This window comes from Leptonychotes weddellii, chromosome 2 (genome assembly GCF_054177405.1).
Source record: "Leptonychotes weddellii isolate Sample4059 chromosome 2, ASM5417740v2, whole genome shotgun sequence".
NCBI classification, from domain to species: Eukaryota; Metazoa; Chordata; class Mammalia; order Carnivora; family Phocidae; genus Leptonychotes; species Leptonychotes weddellii.
The window spans coordinates 138,564,855-138,579,266 of record NC_138370.1 but is presented as its reverse complement, the minus strand read 5'-3'; the positions used below and the strand labels follow the sequence as shown (position 1 = coordinate 138,579,266).

The following is a 14,412-nucleotide window of genomic DNA, read 5'->3' as shown; positions in this document are numbered from 1 at the left end:
GTGGCTCAGTTGGTTAAGCGACTGCCTTCGGCTCAGGTCATGATCCTGGAGTCCCGGGATCGAGTCCCGCATCGGGCTCCCCACTCAGCGGGGAGTCTGCTTCTCCCTCTGACCCTCCCCTCTCTCATGCTCTCTGTCTCTATCTCATTCTCTCTCTCAAATAAATAAATAAAATCTTTAAAAAAAAAAAAAAAAAAGACCTACACAAAATGGTTAGTTGATTTTTGACAAAAGCAGGAAGGTAATTCAGCAGAAAAAGGATGATCTTTTCTCAACAAATGGTGTTAGAACAACTTCCCTATGTGGGGGGGGAAATTTTTTTAAAGAATCTCAACCCTTTCTTCATACTATAAAAAAATAACTTGAATCAGACTTAAACACAAAAGCTAAAACTATAAAACTTCTATAAGAAAACATGAGAAAAATCTTTGAGGTAGATAAGTATTTCTTTGAACATAAAATTTGAAGCATAAAAGAATTGATAAATTATATTTCATCAAAATTTAAAACTTCTCAAAGGGGCACCTGGGTGGCTCAGTCGTTAAGCATGTGCCTTTGGCTCAGGTCATGATCCCAGGGTCCTGGATCGAGCCCCACATCGGGCTCCCTGCTCAGTGGGAAGCCTGCTTATCCCTCTCCCACTCCCCCTGCTTGTGTTCCCTCTCCCGCTGTGTCTCTCTCTGTCAAATAAATAAATCTTTAAAAAATTTTAAAAATAAATAAATAAATAAAACTTTTCAAAGGCACCATCAAGAAAATAAAGGAAGGCACAGGTTGGGAGGTAACTTTCACAATTCTAACATCTGATAAGAACTTCATATCAAAATATACTAGAGAAAAAGAACCTTTTATGTTTCAATAAGCAACCCATTTTTCTAAATGGGCAAAAGATTTGACTAGACATTTCACAAAAGAAAACACAGCAATGACCAATAAGCACATGAAAACATGCTCACTATCATTAGCTATTAGAAAAATGTAAATTGAAACCACAATGAGATATACCATTACACAATCACTAGAATGGCTAAAATTCAAAACAGTGACAATACCAAGTGTTGACAAAAATGTAGAGCAACAGAAACTCCTATTTCTGAGGAAGATATAAAGTTTCCCACTTGAGGAAACAGTCTGATGGTATCTTGTAAAGTTAAACATACAACCCAGCAATTCCATTCCTAGATGTTTGCCCAGGTGAAAAACCATGTCCAAAAATGTTTAGCAGTTTTGTTCAAGGACAAAAGTTGGAAGCAATCCAAACATCCACCAACTGACAGTTATAAACAAATTATGTCATATTCCATACAATGAAATAGTATTCAGCCATAAAAGAAACAAACTACTGACAAGAGAAGTATCAAAAGCATTATGCTAAATGCAAGCCAGACCCAGAAGACAACATAAAGTATGACTTCTTTTATATTACGTTTGCAGAAAAGGCAAGAGTGTGTTAATAGAAAACAGATTAGTGGTTGCCAGTGGGGAGAGAATTTTTCAGGGTGACAGGAATTTTCGGTATCTTGATTGTGGTGGTGGATACAAGAACGCATCTGTCAAAATTCAGTAATACGTATACTTACATTGAGTAAACTTTACCACATATAAATAAATCCGAGTTTTAAGAAGTAAGCTAGGTCAAAAACTAAAATCCAACTACCTAATATACAATAAAATACTTAACACAAAATTGCTCAGGGAAATTAAGTATTGTGTGTAGCTTTAAAAATAAGAAGTCCACATCCAGGTAAAATAGAATAGCTTACAGTAGGCTAATATTCTTGCCAAGAACAACTAGAAGAGCTAAATAAGTTACAAAAATCCTATTCTGCAGAAAGATGTGGAAAGAGAGAGAACAAGACAGTCTAAAATTCTAGAGAAGAAAGAATCTTTAAAAGTGTTTAGATGATCTGCAGTTGTCACTGGGTATATTTCCTGATTATGAGCATGGGCTGGAGGCTGAAAACAGACTTGTCCTGTGCAGAACATTGATGCTAAAGAATCAAGAACTCAAAAGAGCTTTTCGTGTTCACACCGGGCTGGAGTAATAAAACTGGAAGACTGCAGGGACTTCAAGATCAAGGCTACTCTCTCCACAAGGACATCTGCTTAATTTTAAAACTGTGTAGGGTAAGAAGGCTAAATAGTTAGCTGAAAAAACTGAAAAACTCTGAACAGCAAAGTGAAATTTCCCACCTTTGGCACTTCTAAGAGGACAAAGACCATCAGGCTTTGAAGTGAAAGTCCTGGAAGACCACACTGTACAAATAAGGCAAATAAGAGGAAGAGTATCATCAAACTACTAAAATAGCAATCTAGCCTCCATATAAATTAAGATGATTGGCTCCCCATTCTACCTGCCTAGAAGAAAAAGGGGACCCTGTCTGGCAAAACATACTCAGTAATGCTTACTTTATTTTGTTTTTAATCACAACGTCTGGTATTCAATAAAAGATTATAAAAACAATCAACCAACTTGATCTAATTGACATTTACATAACATCAGCCAATAACAACAGAATATATATTCTTTTTCAAATGTACATATAACATTTACCAAGATAGACCATATTCTGGGCCATAAAACAAATCTCAATTAAAAGGATCCAAGTCATATAAAGTATGTTCTCTAATCACAATGATACTACCTTAAAAATAACAGACCTCTGGAAAATCCTCAAATATCTAGAAACTAACACACTTCTAAATAATGTATTGGTCAAAGATGACACCAAAAAGCAAATTAGAGACTATTTTGAGCTGAATGAAAATGGAAAAATATATATACATAAAATTTTGTAAGCAGTACTTAGAGGGAAGTTTATAGCACACAGGGCACGGGGGAGGTGGAGAGGCAATCAATGACCTCAGCTTGTACCCTAAGAAACTAGAAAAAGAAAACAGACTAAAACCAAAATTAAAGAAAGAAAGTAATGAAGTTCAGAGCAGAAGTAGGAAATAAACAACAACAAAATAGAGAAAACTGGCTAAACCAAAAGCAGATTCTTTGAGAACCTTAATAAAATTAATAAATCTCTAGCTAGACTGATCAAGTGAAAAAGAAGACACAGATTTAAAGTCCTACTGAATCTCTATGGATTATATATTTAATTCACTATAGATTCTATAGATATTTAAAGGATACTAAGATTATAAACAACTTTACCAATAAATTCTACAACAGACATGAAATGGATAAGTTCCTTCAGAAACTTAGCATCGGGGGACGCCTGGGTGCCTCTGTTGGTTAAGCATCTGCCTTCAGCTCAGGTCATGATCCCAGGGTCCTGGGATCGAGCCCCGCGTTGGGCTCCCTGCTTAGCAGAGAGCCTGCTTCTCCCTCTCCCTCTGCCTGCTGCTCTGCCTATCTGTGCTCCCTCGAACTCTCTGTCAAATAAATAAATAAAATCTTTAAAATAAAAGAAAAAGAAACTCAGCATGCATGTGAAGAGCTACATACAACAACATGACCAATAACCAACAGAAAAACAAACCATATAAGCAGACCAGTAGAAGATGCAAATACTAGAACAGACAAGCATTTAAGTAACTGATTTATATTCAGGAGAATTGGAGTATTAAAAATCTATAAAATAGGATTAATTCTCTAGCACTCAAAATCACAACGTAAAATTAAGAATACAATAGATATGTTTCAACAAAAGAGAAAATAGTTTTACTAATGGAATAAGGGTCAATAGAAGATACCCAAGTAAAATACTGAGAAAAAATTTAAGAGATATGTGGAACATGATCATTGACTTGTAATATGTCTAAATTAGAATCTGAAAAGAGGGAAACAGAAGCAATATTTGAAGAGGAATAACAGAACATCCACAAATTAAAAGGCATCAAACTATTAATTCCAAAAGCTCTATGAACATAAAACAAAATACTATACAAAGCACACCTCAACACATTATAGTCAAACAGCTAAAACACTAAGACAAAAGAGAAAGTCTTAAAAGTAGTCAAAGAGGGGCGCCTGAGTGGCTCAGTCAGCTAAGTGGCTGCCTTCAGCTCAGGTCATGATCCCAGGGTCCTGGGATCGAGCCCCGCATCGGGCTCCCTGCTCAGTAGAGAGCCTGCTTCTCCCTCTCCCTCTGTCTGCCGCTCTGCCTACTTGTGCTCTCTATCTCTGTTAAATAAATAAATAAAAATCTTTAAAAAAAAAGTAGTCAAAGAAAATAAATAGACACATTATTCTCAGCCAGACTATAAGGTGATAATTACCTTCAATAAGACTGGCAGCCAACTTCAACAAAAAGCCAGAAGACAACAAAACATTTTTTTTTAATAAAGAAAAAAAAAATAACTACCAACTTATTCAGTAAAAAATATTCTTCAAAAAAGAATGTGAAATTAAGACAGTCTCAAATAAAAATGAAAAAAAAAAAAAAATCACTGTCAGTAGGTAGTATTGCCAGTATTAAAATATATACTAAAGGAAGCTATTCAGACAGAAGGAAAACGATCGCAGAAACACAAAAAGACAGGAAGGAAGAAACCTAGAAAGCGTAAATATTAACAAAAATTGGCTGCCTAAAATAATACTAGTAATGCCTTATGCAGTTTAAAATATGTACAAAAAAATACAGAACAATAATAATGCAAAAAGGTTGGAGGAGTTAAAATGTAAGAAACTTGCATTATTGGGTAATGATAGAAGTAGTCATTTGTACTATAAGTATACTTGTTATAATCTCTGGAATAACCACTAAAGATATAATGAAAAAAATATATAACTCACAAACAAATAGGAGGAAAAAAACAATAAAAATAACTCCAAAGAAAGCAAAACAGAAGGGATAAAAAGGAATGAAAGCAGATGATTCAAAGAAGTCAAAGTTGATGGTAGCAGCAAACTTAGCAGTAAAAAAGTAAATGAACTAAATATTCAAAGTAAAAGACTAACACTTGATTAAAATAAATATAATCTGTATTCACAAAGACATCCAGAAAACATGAAAGTTTAAAAAACTGCACATATCCCACTTACCATAAAATTGCAACAGGTATACACACACACACACACAAATGCCTCAGAAAATACTGAAAAAAAAAAAATTTAACTGGGCTCATCCCTGAGATTTTAGGTGATTTTTTCCATCATAGATTTTCTTTGTAGTTTCTGGCACTTTAATTCTTTTCTAAGGAGCAAGACCCATTTTCATAAAAACCACAACACTTTTCAAAAGAAAAAAAAAACCAGTTTACAAATTTTAATGATCAGCTCCAAGAAAGTACCAGACTTACAGAAAAAGAACATGATCAAGCCTAAAAAGTTAAACGATATAAATTTATTTCACACAATGAACTCTAATCTTGAAACTAAGAAACCTTTACACCTTTATAATTATAAATACATCATATCATCACCATCTCTGATGGAGACAAAAATTATCAGGTAAGAGTTGGAAATAGGTTTTCCCATTAACTAATGGTTCCCTGACTTCTCTTGCTTCTAATAAAAATCTGATATTTCCATTGTACTATATGTTAAACTTGTAAAATAAAATTTAAGTCCTAACATTTTTCATTTTAATTTGTGGGTTGTTTCCTAAATAATTTTTTCTAATATTACCTCAACTAAAATTTAAGTTTCAACACAGAAGAAAACCAGTTACCAGTTTCATGAATCAAAACTTGGCAAAGGACATCAAAAGAAAAATATACAACACCATGCATCTTGGAACCATGCTCTAGTAACTTTATTACTCTAAGTCACATAAAAAGATCAAATATTCCCAAACTCTCTATATAAAAACAAAACTCTAAGCAACTTATTTAAATATATTTAAATTGGGAGGGAAAAAAAAGGTAAGAGTCCTATCTGGTATACACTATGAAAATAACAAAACCAGGAAAAACTAACATTTATTGACCACTTCACTATGGGATGCTCTTTGTTCTAAGTAATTTGCATGTGTTGTCTCATTTAACTCTCACATCATATTATAAACTAGTATTATCTTCCTTTTACAGATGAGAAATTGAAGTAATATTTGTCCAAGGTCATACAACCACCTAGCAGTAAAGCCAGGATTTGAATGCCAAGCAAGCTAGCTCTAGAACCTTGCACTCTTAATCACTACACCATGCTATCAATGTTAGTAATTAAGATCTTGTTAAAGTAGTATGCTTTCTTTGTTATTAAGTTTCAGGCCATAAATAAGCTTTATTTAGAATGAATGAATGAATGAATGAATGAATGAATAAATAAATAAATAAATAAATAAATAAAACCAGATATTTTAACCATCTGGTCACGTCACTGAGACAATACCATCTAAAAACTTCCTACTTTTCACAACAGAAAAAAGTAAAAAAGCAGTCACTATCTAAAGTATATTCATTAAACCTGAGAAACTTCCAAAAATAGACAATAGAAGGCACACTAAAACTACTGCATTGAACTGTCTGTAAGATCTTATCTATTTTCTCTTGAAAGTAATTTAACTTAGTTTTTCTCCCCAACTTAAACTAGAAGATCCAGATACCTAGGAGTAGAATAAAATGTCACAGAAATCGTATATAAAGCTAATGTCAATTTTTTGGGTGATGAAGGAGTCTTTCTTAGTATTTACATTTTCCTTTTAAGGAAGTGTTTTGGAGCAAACAAAAAAAACCTCTCTGTTGAACTTCATTTTAATCGTGTGTATGGACTGCTTCATAGATCCCCACCCTACTTAGAAGGCTTGTTATCCAGAAGAAAATTGTTATCCAAATGATTTATGCTCATGAAATGCAAAGTTAGTTTAATACAATTCAAAGTAAAACATACTTCAGAAATAAACATTATAAAAATCTTGGATTCACTATTATGGATCATTATTAGATAATTATATTCTTATTGTATATTTTTTCAACAAAAAGCACAAAAGTTCGGTTTAATCTGGATACTAATACAAATTCAGTATCAATCTACTGAAATATTTTTTTTTTAAAGGAGAAAAAAAAAATCTCATTTTTATTATTAGAAAATAGAAGTAAAGAAAGCTTGCTATTCCTGATTTTTGTAGAGTCCCATTTACACGTGACATACTTAAATCCACATGACTACTTAAATTCTAATTCAAAAGTGACACCATTTTAAAAACTGACTAAGTGCCCAACTAAAAAAGATCAGTTAGTAAATTACCACACATAGATGAGAGTACTCCACACCCATTAAAAATAATCATGTTGTAGAAAAATACTGACATAAAAATGTTCAGGATTCATTGTTAAGTGAACAGAATAATTTGTACTACAGTAGATGCATTATGAGCCCATTTTGTAAATATCATATGTCTTTAAGTACATATATATTTATATAATGGCTAAACAAAATGCAGGAAGAAGATATTCCAGGTTAACAATGGCACCTCTTTGTAGTGGGATTTCCAGTGATATGTTAAAATTTTAAGTCATGCTTTTTCGTGTCTCCCAAATTTTCTACGTTAGGGATGTGCTATTTTTATAACTGGGGAAAGAGATTAAGAAAAAGACAAAGACATTATTTACATTAAAGCCGTATTTTAATACAAATAACAAATTCTTAACTAGAGATATGACTTAACCCTTACTAGTAAAGCCCCCATTTGTGGTTTATTTTGTTTTGTTTTTAAATACAAAACCTCTTAACATGAACCAACCTGTATTCTTGTTTTCCACTATTTTGGGTGAGAATTAAAAATTAAAGTACCTGATTAAATGTGAACTCTGAAAAAAGATGGGAATTTCTGTCTATTTGACCTCATAATTGTAGAAATTAAAATACTTCTGAAAAATAAATGTAAGTCACATCCTAAGCAATATAAGTCAAAAGCAAGTCACAAAAATTTATTTTTTTAAAAGTGATTTCTTTTTGCTGATTTCTAAGACTTAAAATAATAACCAGAATTACATCTTTGTGAAATACACACCTAAGACAGGTAACAAAAAGAGTCGACACTAAAGAGGATGAGTTTAGGTACTTTAAAGTTTGCACAACCAAAAACATGGAGAAAAACAGGAATCCTAATTCACAGAAGTTACACTAACAGAGCTATATAAATGACTAACAAGTGGTTGTAAAGCAACCTATAAATATGCCATAATAATTATAGTTAATTAGTTGGAAATAAATTGCTCTGACATTTTATTCTTTAAGTAAATTCATACAACTCCGTCTAGAATTTTAGACTTGGTAAATGGAAAATGCAATCTTTATTAGTACAGTGTCTATAAGAAACGACACATAAAAAAATTTATGCATCTGCAAAGAACTGGAAGGAAACAGACACAAAACAATAAAAGGTAATTTTTCTGTAATATGGAACTTCAATTTTTTACAATGTTGTTTGCTTTCATAGTTTAAAATATTTGCAGCAAACATTTTAATTGACATAGCACTAGAAGTAAAAAGTGGGTGAGAGGGTACATTAAATATGTACTTTGAGAAAAGGAAACAAGAAGCAATTTACTCTTAATACTAACACTGCCTGACATACTAGATGACAGATAAGAGTTAACTGAGAAAATTAAATTTCCTAATATTTCTAACAATCCTGAAATCTAAGACAGGTTGTATTATAATTATCAAATTAAACATCAAATGGCTCTTTCCTGTAGACTGTTCTAAAAACAAACAAAAAAAGCAACTATCAGTTAGTCTTATAAATGTCTGCTATAATGATACAACTTAACTCTTTACTTACTCCTTAAAAGCTAAGATTTGAGCTTTCTAAATTTGTTCTATCCTTTCTTAACTATTTAAAAGGTTGAGATATAAACTCTTCCTCCAAACGCCATGCCTGTAAAAATAAAAAGCTGGAAACAGTCTCACCCTTATAAACCTTATATATGTTTTTCTCCTGGAATCTATCATTTCCTACCCTGTGTTAAAATCATTACATACGTGCTCTTTTAACTACACTAGATTTCAGACCCATAGAAAGCAGGGTCAGTCGTACTGCATCTTTCTATGTATCTCACATAACTTAGTAAAGACTAAATAGTAAAGATTTAATCTTGATTGATTCTCTGAACTTTCTGCACATTCTATCACCTGAAAAGAATTATTAGAAAGGTAGTGTTCTCTTGCAGGGGGAGAGAGGAGGTGGGTGAAGGTGTGCATACTCCTTGTCTGCTGTCAAGCAAGCACAAACCAGACAAAAGGGCCTTTTCTCTTCCTTTCCCCTTCAAAGGCTAGATTTCATCTAAGACAATCAGCATCTCTTAGTTAAGGACAGAGTCAGCCTTCAGAGGATCTGGAGAGGTTGATGTAATCTAGGGAGTTTCTAGCGGTCTGCAAGACCAGGTCAAAACCCAAAGAAAACCCTAGAATGGGGACTCTAAAGAGTCCTATAAAACCCAAGGAATCCAACTCTTTCACCTGAATACATTCTATAACCAGATAAATCTCACACCAGTACGATCTAACTGAAAATTGTAAATGTACCCCAAGCTGACTGGCCCCTAACAAGTGAAAAGATGAGTATGTTCTAAGGAGTATACCCTATGTTAAATTTGCTGACATACTCCAAGTTGTTTTCCTGTCCCGTGAGTAGTAACAGAGCCCATAGTAGAGGCAAACTGACAGAAGAGACAATTCAATTTTCAATATTAAAAAGTCTGTTTGTAAATGCACAGAAAAAGATCTAGAAAGTTAAACAACAGTGTTAACAGCAGTTATCTCTGGGGAGGGATGTGAAATAAAAGTTTAAGTGTGGAAAGGAGGTTTTCATTTATATACATATTTTATTGTTTTCATCTTTCATGAGCATCAATTTACTTCCGTAATTTTAAAAATCGTATTAAAATGCTAAAATGGGATTCTATTTTTTTCAAAAAGGATTAATAAACCCAATGGAATTCAAATGAAAAATGTCATTTTGCAGAAACTTGGCTACTATAGACCTACAGATCAAACAGAAATAATGCAATTATCCTATCCTACAAAATAAAAAGGAATATTGGTAACATAACAAAAATGCCCATAGCAACTGTCACCCACTACTCAACATTCAATACTTTGATTATACAATATTAGCCACCAGAGGGAGTTTCAGTACCCTCCCCTCAAAATTATATCCACTCTAACAAAGCCCTTTTTCAATTTTAACCTAATTAAAAAGGTTACACTAGCAGAAAAAAGAAATCTTAATACAATTTTTACAGCCATCCATAAATCATAAAGTTTTTATTTATTGCACCAATAGAACACTGCTTCTCAGTTTTATTTTAATTTTTCATAAGAACTATATTTACAAATTGACATTTCATTGAGGTGCATGTCTGATTTCCTTAAGAGAAAAAAGTTTCCCAGTCTGAAAAGCAAACTACCTGGACAATCAAGTCTATCATCACTTTAATGGGGTGTTCATATTCTCCAATTACCACAACTTTGTGGTTAAAAAGTAAAATTTTATACAACTATGACTCCTAAAAAAAGAAAGGGGACACAAAACTAGCATCTGAAAACAGCATAATCCAGCCATAATGCCCAATGTAAATAATGCCATTATATATTTTAGCAAAGCAAAATACAACTAAGCATCTTTATGAGTTACTCTGTGATGTCAGCATCTTAAAAATTAAAGTAGAAAGAGCCCAGCCTATCTTAAACTTTCTTTCAATGTTAGTTCATTTTTCTAAAAAACATTAAGATAAATCATACCGAAAATGGCCCAAATCCCAAGTAATGGAACAGAGACAGGCAGACAGACAAAACCCACATAGCAAATTACTTTGTAGAGAAGGATTTTTGTTTAATCAGTTTGAGTCTGTAACATAGTCACAAAAAATTTTTAATACAAAGACATAGACAGTGAACATCTCATTTCCCACCTCCCTTCATCAGGCTACTACTTCTCCCTCTCTCCCACTGTTATTACTTCCCCAGTATCCTCCCAGTTTCTTTATAATTGAAGAGAAAACACAAGTTCATATTCTTATTCCTCCCCAACATCTTTCTTAACACATAAAGTAGCACATTATTCACATTGTCCTACACCTTGGGTTTTTTTTTTTTTTCCTCTTTATAACATATTTTGGAGATCTTTTCATGCCAGTGCACAAAAAGCTTCCTCATTCTTTTTCTCATAGCTGATCATGAGTAGCTCTACCACAACTTTCATCTGTCTTCTTCTGGCTAACCTTTAATGACATTCTGTTCATTCAAATACGTAATACCTAGTTAGTTTCCTTCCACCAACAAGATTTTAAAACAAATCAGATTTGAGGTGTCCCAGGGGATAACTTTCAAGAAAGCAACTCACTAGCTAAATTATATCCTTTTCAGAACGTTTGCTTTTGAAGCAGGTGAAGGGGCAAACATACCACAACTCTCTTATCACCAAAAATAAAAGCTACAAATTAGAATGCAATCTTCAAGTGAAATTACCTTTTTTTTGATTTGGGGGATCAGCATAATAGTCATATCAACAGTGACTGTAAAACTTTCTTCTTGTGCTTTTCTTTCACTGTAAAAGAAAATATTGTTTTGGTTTGGTTGGTTTTTTTTTTTTTTTAAGGCTAGTAAGCCTTGAAGCCCTATAGCGTGGCATCCTAATAGCAAGAAAACGACCACCTGATTCGATCTTTCATCCGCCAGGTCAGAGGCCGAGGCATTTATCTTTCAGGATCCTGCTGACTATTACCAACAGGACGACTTCTACATCAACGAAAACACTTCGAAGAACATAGGCTCTGCGGCGCTACGTGTTGGAAATTACACACCAGGGGCCAGAGCGCCAGGACAGACTCCAGCTTCGCGGGCGGAAAGGGATCTAGAACAGCCAGCCGCGGTGGTGACAGGGAGCGGGGAGGCGCGGGTCGCCAGAAAGAAGACCCGGCGCAGCGCCGCGAGCCCTCGAACCCGCGCAGTCGCCCGAGCTGGGCGCGCGGAGCGGCGCGTTCCCCGGGAACCGAGCCCCGGAACCACGACCACTAACGGAACCAGCCCACGGGCGGCGGCCGCCGCTCGGACTGCGGAACGCGGCGCGCGGGCCGGGCGCCGGGAGGGTGGGGGTTCCCCGGAGGAGCTGGCCGCCCCGGCGCCCCATTGGGCGCCGCTCCAAACGTGCCCGAGTTGTGACAGGAATAAAGTGGGTCACAAGGCCTAGCGGGTCCCCAGCGAAAGCCCTCTCGGCACCGCGTCTCTGGCTTTCCCGGCCGCGGGAATGGCCCCAGCCCGGAGGCGCGCTTCGGCCACCGGCCCCTCCGTGCACCCCAATCCCGCCCCTGCCCCGCAGGTAACCCCAGGAGCCCCGGAGGGCCCCTCAACAAGGGCGCGACTCCACCCCAACTCCCGGGAAAAGGCACACTAGGACGATAGGCAAAACTTGGGCTTCAGCTCCCGCCTTCCCCTCCCTCGGCCGCCGCCCCCCGGCCCCACACACACACCGCCCCTCGTTCCCTCCCCTTCCCCGCGCCCTCACCGTGTGGCTTGCTGCGGCTCCGGCTTCTTCCCTCCCCCACCCTGGAGTCTGGCTGCGGTGACTCGGAACCACTAACCCGGAGCGTCCAGGAGACACCGCGGCTCCCAGCACAAGCAGCACCTGGGGCTGTGAGTGGCGCCCCCCCACCCACTTCCAAAAAAATTCACCGCTACTGCCGCCCGCTGCTCCCCCTCCCTTCCCTTCCCCTCCTCCACCGGCACCGGGAGCACGCATGCGCCGCCGAGGCAAGCCTACCGGCAGACTTCAAGCCCCGGGCCCACCCGGTGGGGCGCCACTCACCGGGAGCGCGCACGCGTCGGCGGCCAGATTTCCTTCGCGCTCTCGCTCTCGGGGGTTTCCTTTTTAAGCCGGTAGCCGCAAGCCTAGTCTGTGATTGCGCTCGCTGCTGGCGCATGCGTCGTCAGTGACCCCCGCTGGCTCCGACGGCCGGCGCTCTGAATTTGCCCCTCCCCTCACTCTCCCTTTCCCCGGCGCAAGCCGGTGCGCATGCGACTTGCCCCGTTAGGCAGCACGGAGTCGCGGAGGGGATCCCGGGCGCCGAGGAGACTCCGGCTCCCTTGGGCCGTGCGTCTGCGCCATCCGCGGAGGGAAACCAGGATCTCCCCGGCGCCCCTTCCCCGTACTCCTTACTGGAAAGCCGGGGAGGTGGGGCCTGGTCGGGTGGAGGGTACGGTCGGTCGGGGTAGCGTTGGCGTTAGGTCCGGGCGGCTTTGGCTTTCGCCCATTGCGGGGAGCGAGGAGGAGAAGGGAGACCTTCTTGCCGGGTGAGGCATCCGGGGGCCCGAAAGGGGACCCTCTCTCCTTTGAAAAGCAAATCGCTTTGCCAGCACGCCAGGGAAGATTTTCCGGGTGTTGGCAGGCGGAAGGCTTTTTTCATTATCTAGCGGCATCACTCGTGTTTTCTCTCTTGGGGCTGGGAGAGGTTTTTTGCGAAGGTGGATGGACGTCCCGAGACATCTTTTCCTTCTCTCTGGAAGGAGCACGGCTCCAGTCGCTTCTTATTGGTTGGGTGGGCCTGCGGAGACCGGATATGCGCCCCGGGCTGGAGGAGGGAGGCAAAAGGGGGTCAGGATGTGTTCATTTGGAGTTTTTCACCTGGGGTTAAAGGCTTGGTGACAGTGTAGTGGAAGATGGGGGATGAAGCAATGGGGATACACCAGGACCTGATTTGCTCGGCTTCCCTTGATAGAAAAATGTGTGAATACTTCTTACGTTAGGGGAAATTACTTCCTTGATGCTTAAAATACACTTGATCCCCATGGGAAAGCACGTTTCAGTAGTTGTAAATGATTGGAACAGAGGTCTCTACAGTCCTAATTCCTAGTAGTTTTAATGAATGTCCTTTGGATTTAAAATAGAAGCCATCTTGTTTCAAAAAAATAAACAACCGTTTGGGCTATAAATTGTTCCCTTCGAGGTAACATTCACCTCAGTAAGCATTTAAAATTCTTGCTGGGGACGCCTGGATGGCTCAGTTAACCGTCTGCCTTCGGCTCAGGTCATGATCCCAGGGTCCTGGGATTGAGTCCCACGTGGGGCTCCTTGCTCAGCGGGGAACCTGCTTCTGCCTCCTGCCCCCCCCCCCCGCTTGTGTGCACTCTCTCTCTCTGACAAATAAAATCTTTAAAAAATAATAAAATTCTTGCTGAATGCTCAGAGAAAAAGAATATCAAAATTGAGGAACTGAGGATTTTTCTGTCAAGAGTGGGAAAAGAAGGATTTGTTAAGCTACTCCATTATAAGAGCAGAAGGGATTTTCGTAGACATTTTTGTTCAGCATTCATTCCCTATTCTGATAATTTCCTTTGGAAAACTATTCACTCAGTCCACGTGGCTGCAGCAGGACTCCAGGGGGAAAGCATATTTGAGTTAATCCTCTGCCTTGGGCTGGGTTTACCAAGAAGGGTGCTCTGTCTTTGACAATGGATTTAAATCTGGAAGAAGGATAGGCCCGAAGCCATCTCTTCACTCGTGGATTATTCTGAGAAAG

General features: G+C 38.2%; 1 protein-coding gene across 1 annotated transcript in view; it reads right to left on the bottom strand.

Moving 5' to 3' along the window:
• Positions 1–13,397, bottom strand: part of CLOCK (clock circadian regulator) — a 128,599-nt gene extending 115,202 nt beyond the window's left edge. Inside the window, exons 1-2 of the mRNA XM_006752468.3 lie at positions 12,702–13,397; positions 11,366–11,444 (exon numbers count right to left, since the gene is read on the bottom strand). The gene's annotated coding sequence lies outside the window, so the exon portion shown is untranslated. The remainder of the gene's footprint in view (positions 1–11,365; positions 11,445–12,701) is intronic.
• Positions 13,398–14,412: the final 1,015 nt, after the last annotated feature.